Below are 13,374 nucleotides of genomic sequence, written 5' to 3' on the forward strand. Positions count from 1 at the left end.
ATTCCATGAAGTACTTGATCCCAAACCATGTCCATAGACTTATTATGTATATGCATTACGTGTTCTCCATGTCTGCCTTGCTGGTTTGATCTCCTCATTACAGGTACAGCCAGGATGAAAAAGAGATTGTGAAATTCAGAACAAATGACACCATCACCATTATAGAATTGTTCTTTTTTTTAAACATATTTGAATCACAGAATATCCCAAGTTGGAAGGGACCCATAAGGATCATTGAGTCCAACTCCTGGCACCAAACAGGTCTACCCAAAAATTCAGACCATGTGACTACGAGCACAGTCCAAGCGCTTCTTAAACTCCAACAGGTTTGGTGCTGTGACCACAACCCTGAGGAGCCTGTTCCAGTGTGCGACCACCCTCTCGGTGAAGAACCTCTTCCTGATAGCCAACCTGAACCTCCTCTGCCGCAGCTTGACACCATTCCCTCAGGTCCTATCACTGGTCATTAAAAAGAATAGATTTGTGCCTGCCCTTCCACTCCCCCTCGTGAGGAAGCTGTAGACCATGTTGAGGTCTCCCCTCAGCCTCCTCTTTTCCAGGCTGAACAGGCCAAGTAACCTCAGCCTCTTCTTGTATGTCTTCCCCTTTAGGCCCTTCACCATCTTTGTAGCCCTCCTCTGGACACTCTCCAACAGTTTAATGTCCTTTTTGTACTGTGGTGTCCAGAACTGCACACAGTACTCGAGGTGAGGCCGCACCAGCGCAGAGTAGAGCGGGACAATCACTTGACCGACTAGCAATGCCGTGCTTGATGCATCCCAGGATACGGCTGGCCCTCCTGGCTGCCAGGGCACACTGCTGGCTCATATTCAGCTTACTATCAACCACAACCCCCAGATCCCTCTCTGCGGGGCTGCTCTCGAGCATCTCGTCGCACAGTCTGTACGTATAGCCAGGGTTGTCCCTTCCCAGGTGCAGGACCCGGCACTTACTTTTGTTAAACTTCATGCAGTTGGTGATTGCCCAGCTCTCCAGTCTGTCCAGATCTCTCTGCAAGGCCTTTCCACCCTCAACAGAGTCAACAACTCTTCCCAGTTTAGCATCATCAGCAAATTTACTCAAAACACCTTCTAGTCCTGCATCCAAATTGTTTATGAAAACATTGAAAAGAACTAACCCTAAAATGGAGCCCTGGGGGACCCCACTGGTGACTGGCTGCCAGCCTGATGCAGCCCCATTTACCACAACCCATTGAGCCCTACCCATGAGCCAATTATTTACCCATCATATGGTGTTTTTAGCTGGCTGTATGCTGGACATTTTGTCCAGTAAGATCCTATGGGAAACTGTAATGAAAACTTTACTGAAATCCAAAAAGATTATATCAGCTGGCTTCCCTTGATGACTGGCTTCCCTCTTGACTAGATGGGTGATCTTATCATAAAAGGAAATCAGATTTGTTAAACAGGACCTACCCCTCGTTAACCCATGTTAGCTGGGACCAATGACTGCATTGTCCCCCAGGTGCGTTTCAATAATTCCCAGGATAATCGCCATAATTTTACCAGGCACTGATGTAAGACTGACAGGCCTGTAGCTGTCAGGGTCTTCTTTCTTGCCCTTCTTGAAAACTGGTACAACATCTGCCAGCTTCCAGTCAACTGGGACCTCTCCAGATTCCCAAGACTATTGAAAAATAACTGAGAGAGGTCCCATGATATCATCAGCCAGCTCTCTGAGGGGCCTGGGATGAATCCCATCTAGACCTATGGACTTGTATGGATCCAGGGGGAGCATGGATGTGGCCACACATGTTCAGGGTTGGCTTGTGTCTACTTGTTCTTATAATTGAAGTTTAGGTTAAATAACCTTATAACATCTACCCTCTCTAAATTTTCAAGATTCTTCTAGCCAGAAGACATCACATTTTAATCTTTTCTTTTCACCTGAAGTGACCTCTAGTTCAATTTAACCTTTTCATATTTCTCTGGCTTCATATATTCTGCCTGCCCTCTCCTCTGTCCTTTATCCTCTTGTCATATGTTTATTATAATGAATGAGTAGTACATTTCAGAGGTAGACTTATTAGAACTGTTCCAGAAAAAAATGTTTCATGAAGAGTAGAGGATTATGAGACCTTAAGAAGTTTGCCCGGTTTTATGAGTCAGAGGTAGCAGTTATATTAGCAGTTATATCCTTAATTTTGTGTTACGTAGTAATTCATATACTCCTTTATGTTTTCAGAAAAAAAAAAAAAAAGAAAAAAAAAGGTTCTATTTCTTATGTTACTTAATTTAATCATTTTGATTTCAGATTCAGTGGCACTAACTATCCTTTGCTCTGTTTACTATCCAGCCTGTAATTAAAATGAAGACAAGAAAATAATTTTTTTCCTAATGTGTGTGTAATTTACATAAGTTTATTTATAAATATAAAATTAGATCTCCATCTTTATCAATAGCAACTGCAATATGATTAACTGGGATAGACTAAGACAAGAAGAGCAAGACCACCACCCCCATGAAGAGAGGAATGTGAGAACATTCAGCAAAGAGAAGTAAAGGACTGGGATTCATGGAGGAAAGTTAAGGGGCAGAGAACATGAAATAAATTGAGAATTGAAATGCAATTTGTGGTATACATTGGTGCACAAAATTTTAGAAAATGAAAATGGTAACAGTGGAAGAAGAACCATTCAACAGTAGTTCAGACAAGAAATCATTCATGGAGGATGATTCAGAAGCTCACCAGAGACAGAATGAATAGGTAGCCTGGCAGTTAGGGGCTAAGGTTTCAAGATGCAACGAGAGGGGAAAGGATGATTGGGAGATGATTCGAAGAAAGTCAAAGAGGAGTGTTCTTACAGGGCAAGTGATGTTGGAATGGACATGCATGAATGCAACGCAATGTGACATCCCTAAGGTGAGGTTTTCTGAATGAGATCTTTAAAGTCAGTCTTCCTTACTGAAGTATTGTCTTGCAGAATTCAGGAGAATTCACTTACATTCCCAGCTTAATTATTTCTCATCATATTCACAGGATGTATTTTAAAGGTGTGGGCATTAATGAGCAACCAGGGATAAAAACTGTTATCCCAGTTGTTCTTGGGTGGTACATCATCACATATTTCTAGACTACAGCTCTGCGTACATCACTGCAGCTTTTAATTCCATTAAAGAGCTATGTAGAATATTTTTAATGAGGTGAAAGAACAGCTTAACAAAAGACGCAAACAAGATTCTTTGTCCTCTGATGTTACTTCTTTTGGATCACTAAGGGAAAATAAATAAGGGAAAATAATCATTTAAGAGAAACTATTAAGGCTATTTGAAGTCGGTGGAGCAAGTTTATACTGATGTCAATGAACTCTATTTTTTCTGTAATTTTATTTCACCAGACTTTCTTGATTAAAAATAAATAAATATATAAAATCTCTACATCTTTTTATTTTGCAGTGAAAAGGTATCTGCCCCTTTCCTGCCTGCAGAACTGAAGGAATGTCATAAATAAATAAATAAATAAATAAATAAATAAATAAATAAAGCATTCCTGAGCTCCTGATCATCAAAATCACTTAGGTTATGTGACGGGTTAAAAATGTCTGCTGTGCAGTCACCACATATCTCTATCCCTCTCATGCAGAACACATATAAATGAGAAACATAATTACATACTACACTAAGACATATATTTTTTTCCTTTCACTTTAGCTTTTCTTGACAGTGATACTGTATGTTGAAAGAACACTTTTACCTAAAAATGAGACAATTATTTCATTCTGTCTTTGGAAATTCTGTTGGTTTTCCAGTACCCTGTGAATTTCTATATTCAAATAAATGCACTATGAATATGTGTGTGCATGTGCTGTGATCTTTTGTATGCGAGTGTCCATTTTCTGGTGAACAGTCTGGAAACAGTTTAGAGGGAAAAAGAAATGTCAGGTCTCATGCTCAATGACACTTTCAACAACAAGCAGGGAGAGTTCCCATGACAAAGGCTCCCATTAAAGAGGTAGAGTTATTCAAGTTAGTTTGTTTTGGTTTGCTTTGCTTTTAATATCTAGAAACAGTCCTTATTGAGTAATGCTGGGGAAGGATATTGGAACATTGAAACTTGAGCTAGAAATAAATGAAAAGGAAGTAGACTGTTATAAGAGAACAAATAATAAAATAACCCCAATTGGAGCCCAAGACAGAGGAGAAGGAACTACCTACCATGCAAATAAATCACACTGTTCCTAGTGAAAAAGTGAGGATGCTGACAAGCCTATTAGCCCATCCACCTTTATGCACACACCCTACTTCTTCTTGGGGAAGTCTTGTACTATTGACCAAGGACAATGAAGGGTGAGTACAAGAAACATGTAGATAGCAACGGCAGTGGGGAGAGGGAGTAGAAAATGGATAGTTAATATATAACACTTCTAACTTTTGTGAATTTTGTATTAATTTCTTAATTTGGACTATAAGTACTAAAATTGTAATTGGACTAATAATAAATTCTGCTTTTGGGTTAGATTGCTAAAACGTTAATTAGATAAGCAATTACATTTTAGTTCTACAAATGATGGGTACATCCTTTGGCCACTAAAAGATTTTAAGTGTAGCACAAATAAGATGAACAGGGCTTGAAGGAGGGCAGGTTACCTGCTAGAAACAGTGAGACATTGCTAGAGTACACAGGGATAGAATTAGAAAAGCCAAAGTTCAGGTGGAGCTGAAACCAGTGAGGGATTTGGAAAGCCACGAGAACGATATCTGTAGATACTTTGGCAGCAAAAGGAAGGCTAAAGGAAACTGCTGACCTGCTGCTCAGTAAGGTAGGTGAACAATCAACAAAGGACATAGGAAAGGTAATATCAATGCTTCCTCTCTTAGCTTTTACTGGTAAGGTCTCTTTTCAGGCACATGCATCTCTGAACTGAATAGCACAGTCTGGGGGAACAAAGAATTATTTTAAAGGAAACACTTCAGATATTAGGGGCCATTTCACAAAATTGTTTATTCACAAGTATCCAAGGAACCAGACAAAATACATTTAAGAGTGAAAATAAGACTGGCTGCTGTCAATATGAGGCCACCGTCTACCATCTTCAAAAGGTCAAGGCAATTGGAGGAGGTTCCTGATGACTGGAAAATGGCAGTTGTTACACATAGCTTCAAGAAGTGCAAGAAAAAAAGGCCTGGGGAAGGAACTATGGCTGATCAGCTTAACCTTAGTCCTGAGGAAAATTATGGAGAAAATCTTTGCTGAAGACACGCCTAGCTACAAGAACAAAAATAAGGCAACTAGGAACAGCCACAATGGGTTTACCAAAAGCAAATCATACCTGATCAACTTGTTTGCTTTGTAGGAAGAGATAATTTACTCCTTGGACATGGGAAAAATGGTGAATATTGTTTATCTTGACCTAAGCAGCACATTCAGCACAGGTGTCCCATAATATGCTTACAGCCAAATTGGTGAGATATGATTTCAACAGATTAACTACAAGTTGGGTGGAAAATTGTCTGGAGCACTGGGATCAAAGGGTTGTGATCAGCACTGTGAAGTAAAACTGGCAACTAGTGGCATTCCTCAGGGGAATGAAAGTAGAGCCAATACTGTTTAACTCCTTTATTACTGATTTGATTTGAGGATGAAATGCAACTTCAGCAAGTTTGTGGATAATACACAGAAGAGTGGCCCATATATTAGGGGTTGCCTACACACACTACTTTTCAGGTCCCCCTGAAAAAGTGCTGGCTTATTGTCATTGGTCTAGAAAACAGTTTTGTACAAAATAACTTGTTGGACCTGGTGGATAGCAGCCTGAACATGAGTCACAGTTGTGCTCTTGTAGCAAACAGACACATACTAGGCTGTATCAGAAGGCTTGGAGCCAGAAGGCAGAGGGAAACAATTATTTTCTCCTGTTCAGTGCTTGTGAGACAGGTTCTGAAGTAGTATGATATGCCTGAGACTCTCTGGTACAGTATAAATGAACATTCTGGAAAATGTCCAGTGAAAGGCCAAGAAGGATAGTGACATGGTACACAACAAATACAAGTCTAAGAGACCAAGAGAGATGGATTTCTTCTGCCATAATTAAAACCAAATACTAAAAAGAGACCTATTTGTTTTCTTCAATTACCTAATGGGTGTGCATAGAAAAGACAGATCCAGACTCCTCTCAAAGGTTTACAAAGATAAGACAAAAGGCAGGGACCAGAAGTTGCAGCAATAAGGGTAGCCAAGCATTGTAGCAGCTGAGACCAGACCAGAGAAACCAGGCCAGAGCGACCATGGAGACACCCACTTTGGTGATATTCAGAACCTAACCAGGAACATCCATGAACAACCTGAAGTAATGTGTCCCTACTTCGAGCAAGAGGTTGGACCACATGGCCTCCCAAGAACTCTTCCAACCTAAGCTATTTAGTGATTCTGTGATTTTAAAAATGAAAACATAATATAAGCAGACTTTCAGCTATTAAGAAATTATTAATCTTATTTATACTAGTCATCTAAACCACTCATCTACAGCTAACCAGTACAACAACTTCCACTGACTATGGAGTAGTTCAAATAATTAATTTGGGAAAGATGCCTAATTTACAGCTGAACTGAGAGCAGATGAATCCTACTACCCCTAACAACAATCTTGTCATGATCCCTTCTTCACCAGCTTGGGTGTATTACCAAACTTTTACTTTTAACAGTGTCTTAATTCCAGCGTTATTCCATACTGATTCAGCACAAAAGTACTCTCTTTTTTTATTGATTCATCTTTATACCATTTCTTATTAAAAATATATATCTTTTTTTACATCTCAAATTCAGAAATGTCATTACTAGTTCTGCTATCAGCTGATCCTCCTACTGATGCTGAGGTATGTTTGACCTTCTCTTCCAGCCAGAGGTTTGATTATATCACTGACAGCCCGAAAAGCAACCACATACAAATGATCAGTTCTTAGGTGTTCAGTCTATCAAGGTTTTATTTCTGCTCATGCTATGACTAAATACTAATGTCTAAAAATCAAAGCAACAGTTTCAAATTTATCCTCCTTTTGTTATATTTTTCCCCAGTAGAAAATATTTATACTTTTCTGTAAACAGAAACTTTGAAAATATGGTAGTTTTTTCACACAGCTTAAATACATTCTTGGAATTTCTTATAATTATTTGGTTTTAGCAATTTTACAGTGTGTTATTGTAACTATGAAAAAAATATATTCATGGATAACTTCATGAAGAAATTGAAAACTTTGATAAGTGCCAGTGAAAACAAAAACTGGAAATGAAATGGCTGAGGAAAAATTCTGGATTTTTATCATCTTCTATATTTTATTTTATTTTATTTATTTTATTTTATTTTATTTTATTTTATTTTATTTTATTTTATTTTATTTTATTTATTATGTGCAGCAATATAGAACTGACTGAGATGAAGGCAAATTATCACAGTACTTACTACCCATTCAGCTACACATTGTGCATTATCTGAGAAATTTAATTGTTCCAGATTCCTTTGTCCCATTAGTAGTTCATTCATCTGACCACTGTGACAGGCTTCCTGCAATCTTGTTGATAAGCCTGAAGTGGTTCCTGGAATAAATCTGAGGATTTTTGGCTACTATTATTTAACATTCTCCAGAATGAATTCCAGCATTCACTATGTTTTTCTGCTTTTCCTTTTGTTCAAGTAATAATTGACAAATCCATTGGAGATATAAAACCATGTTAGTGAAGAGTATTATTTAATTTCTTTAATTTGCTTCCCAATTTCTGCAAAAATATTAGCTGAACTTTTCTTACTCTTCAAAAATTTATGTTTATTTAAACCATTACAGACAGGTGACCTAGTGCTTCCTTGGGATCTGAGTTTAAATTTAACCTACGTTCTTGACTTAAATCTTTATTTTTATAAACAGATGCATAAGATACATTGGATTTTTAAATGAAAAAAACATGTTTTTTACATGAAAATCTTTCCCTCGTGTCATCAACATTTCATAATGTGGGAACCTCACTATATATTTATAGTGTTATATATATATATGTGGATATATGTACTTATCTGTATATGGATACTTTCTGATGTAGATATGAATATATAGATTATAGCATTTTGGAGACACTATAGCTAAAGGTCCAAGCATTTCTGGCATACTATCTCAACCTGAATGTTTTTGCACAACATGTTTTGGGAAAAACAGAAATGATAAATTTTTAATGTGTCTGATTTTTTTGTGAATTCTTTGAGTTCAGTGGTACCCAGTTCTTAGCTCTGAAGCATTACTACTGAAAACAAGTTTTGCCACAAATCTATTCTAAAGAATTGGAGGGGTTTAAATATTGCAAGACTAGCACAACTGATAATACAGCACTTTCCAGTTAAGCTCTAGTAGTAGATAATATGACATTCTGTTAAGCTTTCTGTATGCCTCAGACACTTCTTACTGTTGCAATGATTGTGCAGCCCTGGGGCTTCCCCAGCACCAAAAACAAGGGCAATATAATTAATAATAATATTAATAATAAATTACGGCTAGGGTTTAAGGCCAGGTTGGGTGGGGCTTTGAACAATCTGGTCTAGTGGGAGGTGTCTCTGTCCATGGTAGGGGGGTTCAAATTAGATGATCTTTAAGGTCCCTTCCAACTCAAACTGTTTTATCATTCTGATTCTCTATCTCCAATTTAAGATATTGCTCAAAAGTTTACATATATATAATATATATATGCAATTATTTTGCTATTTATTTTAGACGACTATTACAGATTTTAGAGACATGTTTCAATTTAAAATATTTAGCACAGAAGTTTCCAACAATTCACAGCCTAAGAAATACACCCATTTTTTGATTAATGTGTCTGTTTTCCAGTAAAAAGTAATATCACTCAAAAAAAATAATATATATATACATATATATATATATTTGAAGAATTTACTAAATTGAGCCCATCACTTCAGTCAGTGAACAAGCACTTAATATGCCAATATTCTGCACATACAGGTTAAGATAACAGTAGATTTTCAGCATAACACTTACTATGTCAGAATGTTTTCAAGATTCTTCCGAACAGGTCATTAAGGATACTATGAAAACCTTTGATGACAAAGTCAGTCAGTGTAGCCAGAGAGGTTATAAACACTAGTGCTTTTGCAGGGTGAGAAGGACCTAGAAAAAAGAAATATTATGAGATGGAAAAACACAAAGTACAGAGACTGAAATGATGACAGTTATAAACATTGTGAATTGTACTCTGAGAGAGGCCACAGTGTGTTCCACTGAACAGAATTGCTGGTTATAAGAAGCTTGGAGGAGGAGGAGAAAGGGCAGGGAAGAAAGAGGTGTATGGTTATAAACTGCTTAATGGAATTTTTGTCTCATACTTTGCTGGCTTGGCAGAAATGTCCAAGCTGCCTAATGGCTGTTCTTTTCACAGCTCAATAGGCACCAGGTTTCCTATCTCATGCGAGTTTTTCTAGTTTTTCTAGTCTTCACTGTGATGTTTAGAAGTGACAAGAGGAAAATGCTGGTTTTGACACATCTGTTCCTCTGAGAGCCAGTCAACAAATATTTGTTGGGTCACTTACTGATAGTCAGAAGCTACGGAAAAACATATTTCTTCTATATTTGCCACTGATATTGTGTTGACGCAGAGGTAAACTGGATATAAGAAGGGAACTGTGAATAACTCCCCTCATCTATCTGTAACTGTGATACCATGATAGGAAGGAAGTTGGGCTGGAAGAGGAGAGATTAAGGGACAGTGATGAAGAAGAAAGCTGCAATGATCGTTGCACTGTACTTTGTTGCTTTTGTTAAACAAGAAACTATAAGCCTATACGTAATAAAACTAATAAGTGTATGATAACTCTATGATAACTGTCAATCTCGTTGACGCGATTGGCTCCAGGGAAAACACATTCTGCAGTGGAGCAAAGGATCGAGGTGTGCAGGGCTTTTTTTCCGGCTTTGAGGCCACTTGAGGGAGCCGAGGGGGCCGCCAGGACCCAGCAGCCCTCGCGAGGGTGGCTGACGAGGCGTAGGCAGAGCCAGCAGCGCTCCCTCCCCTGCCATTCAAAAGCAGCCCCTAGGGCTGAAACTTGGTGGGACCACTGCCATGACTGGAGTGCTGCAATGTCTGGCTATAGGCTCTTCAGAAGGGACAGGCAGCACAGAAGGGGTGGTGGTGTGGCTCTCTACATTAGAGAGTGTTTTGATGCTGTGGAACTCAAGACTGGAAATGATAAGTTTGAGTCCTTGTGGGTTAGAATCAATGGGAAGGCCAACAAGGCAAGCATCCTGGTGGGGATCTATTATAGACCGCCAAACCAGGATGAGGAGACGGTTGAGGAGTTCTACAGGCAGCTGGCAGAAGTTGCGAAATCGTCAGTGCTTGTTCTCGTGGGGGACTTCAACTTCCCAGACATATCCTGGAAATACAATACAGCTCAGAGGAAGCAGTCTAGGAGGTTTCTGGAGAGCATGGAGATAGCTTCCTGATGCAGCTGGTTAGAGAGCCTACCAGGGGAGGTGCCCCGCTAGACCCTCTGTTCACAAACAGTGACGGACTGGTGGGAGATGTGGTGGTCAGGAGCTGTCTTGGGCAGAGTGACCAAGAGACTTAACAGAACAAACATTACGATATCCAGTCAGTAAAAACAAGCAAACAAACAAATGGAGAAAGAATAAATAAATAAATAGATAAAAGGCAAAATAAAGTCAACACCAGAGCAAAAACCTACCGTGGTTCTGAAACTATAGACAGAGGAACATCAGACATCTGTTCTTCAGGTAGCATAAATGCTGTCAACATTAATGAAGCATGCAAATTCACACCTGCTGAGGATCTGATCCCAGCTTTGGTCTGTGATGTTGCAGGTTATTTGTTTGTTTATTTTCCTTGTTTTTGTCACTATATTTATGTCTGTATTTTGAAAAGAAAATAACAGATATTTCTTCCATTAAAGAATGCACTGTGGTTTGGCTGACTTCTATGACAGTGACATATTAAGGCCATTAATCTACTTTTTTTTTTTTTTTTTTTTTCATCTAGAGGTCTCTCTGATAAGCAAAAAACAGGTTTTCTGCTAAATGTCCTAATGGTAAGCAATGTGACTCCACTTACAAAGGTTCAAAATAAATAAACCAGCTATCATTCAGTATAACAAGGTGTCCTGGTTCCAGTTAGGACAGAGTTAATTTTCCTCCTAGTAGCTGGTAGGGTGCTATGTTTTGGATTAGGATGAGAAGAGCGCTGATAACATGCTGATGTTTTAATTGTTGCAGAGCAGTGTTTACACCAGGCCAAGGACTTTTCGGCTTCTCGCTCTGTCCTGCCAGCGAGCAGGCTGGGGGTGCAGCAGGAGCTGGGAGGGGACAGACCCAGGACAGCTGACCCAAACTGGCCAAAGCGGTATTCCATACCATCTGGCGTCATGCTAAACAATATATAGGGGTGGCTGGCCGGGGTGGGGGGCCGGCTGCTCGGGGATAGGCTGGGCATCGGTCAGCAGGTGGTGAGCAATTGCATTGTGCATCACTTGTTTTTTACACATTATTATTATTAATACTATTATCATTATCACTATTATTATTATTGTTATTATTATTTTCCTGTCTTAATAAACTGTCTTTATCTCAACTCACGGGCTTCACTTTCCCGTTTCTCTCCCCCATCCCAGAGAGGGAGGGGGAGGGTGAGCGAACGGCTGTGTGGTGTTTAGCTGCCAGCCGGGTTAAACCACAACACAAGGAAATACAGTACTATCCCAAAAGTGGCATAGTTGACATACCTTTGTACATTAATGAATTACTGAAACCATATAAAAAAAACTGAATTAGCTTCATAAAAAGACTGAAGCATCCATAGGCACAGTTGAAGTAAATAATTTATTGGGCCACAGATCCTTCAAAGTGAACAGCAATTCAAGAGAGAAATACTTAACCATTAAATTGTGAGTCATAATGTGTTAAAGAGCATGCATGTCTTTTTAATTTTACAGTGTAGTGTGAAACCTTTTTCCCATTAAAGTTAATCATAGAACACTTACTGACATCAATAGTGCTGGTATACTACACACTATATACTTTTAAAGTATAGATCACTTCTATCAACCATGTTTAATGTGGAAAACAAATGAAGTGGAAACTTTAAATTTCCGTGACATTTTAAGTAATTATTAGTATGTACCTTGGCTGACCAATTATTTAAATACAGCATCTCAAAATATAATCAGTTTATTTTTTTTTCTCTGTTAAGGTCTAATAAATTGTTGGGCTAATACAAAAGCTCATTAAAATCAATGATAGTTGTTCCAGCAACTTCTCTGAGTTTGCACTAGTTAACAAAAGTCTGAAAGCTGTAATAATAAGAGGAGTAGCAAGAGAGAAACACAGGGCACAGCTGGGGCCCTCTGGTTGTTCCGTTTCTTGTGATTCTGTTGTTTGGAAAAATGTTGAACTGCAAAAACAGTTCCTCGCCAGTTTTGGTGCCTTTCAGAACCTTTATGACCCTTAATGATAGTGGTCATAGTGTTCCTTCTGAACGCAGTGGATGGAATTTTAGTGTTTGGGCTGGCATAATGCTTAATTACATTATGCATAATTACTGTTTGCAGCTGGTCATACATCTCTGACACTGTGATCTTCCGCTGAGCTTTCTACAACTTCCTGAAGCTGCTCAGCAGGTGAGGAGATAAGGCTAATAGAGCAGGCAGCTTTTGTGAGACATATTTGTGTTACTCCTGCAATGTATACTTGCTTTCCTAGTTGTAATTGTTTAGTCATCTGTAGGATAGTTACATTCGGTTTACTCCTGGTAATTTGGATTAGAAGAGTTCTCATAAGTCAGGCCTCCACGTCCTTGGGTGTTACCCAATCCCAAGGAGCCCACACAATTGCTTTCTTTGCACACCAGCAGGTCTGGTAATCTTCACAGGTCGTGATCATGACTGCAGCAGCCCTTCTAAATACTCGGTTGTTGGGCTTGTAACCTCTTTTTTAATGCTAAAAATGATTTCAAAAACATACCTAGCCTGCTGTACCTGTCCTGCTAGAGCATGCATATCTCATTTTCTCATGAAAGTGCAGTTTCTAGATACAAATATCAGAAAATTACAAGTTACTGTAAGCCACATGTTGTGAAATATTTTAACTGAACCAGGGCCACGCAAATAATTTTTTGTTAGAGTGGCAGTGTTCGTTTTGTTATCTATGAATGGATAGCTACCAATCTGAGGGGTTTGTTTGTGTTCAATTAACTGTAATGTTTTGAAAGTGGAAAAATCACGCACCTCCTATTTTTTGAACTGGGATAGGATAATGAGGAGATTTTGCTTCATTGTGACAAAGTTCATCAGGGATCTCCAATTCTGTGGTGGTAACCTGCAATCTGGACACTCGTATGGTCCAGATATGC

The sequence above is a fragment of the Anser anser genome, assembly GCF_964211835.1.
Source record: "Anser anser genome assembly, chromosome: 3".
NCBI lineage: Eukaryota > Metazoa > Chordata > Aves > Anseriformes > Anatidae > Anser > Anser anser.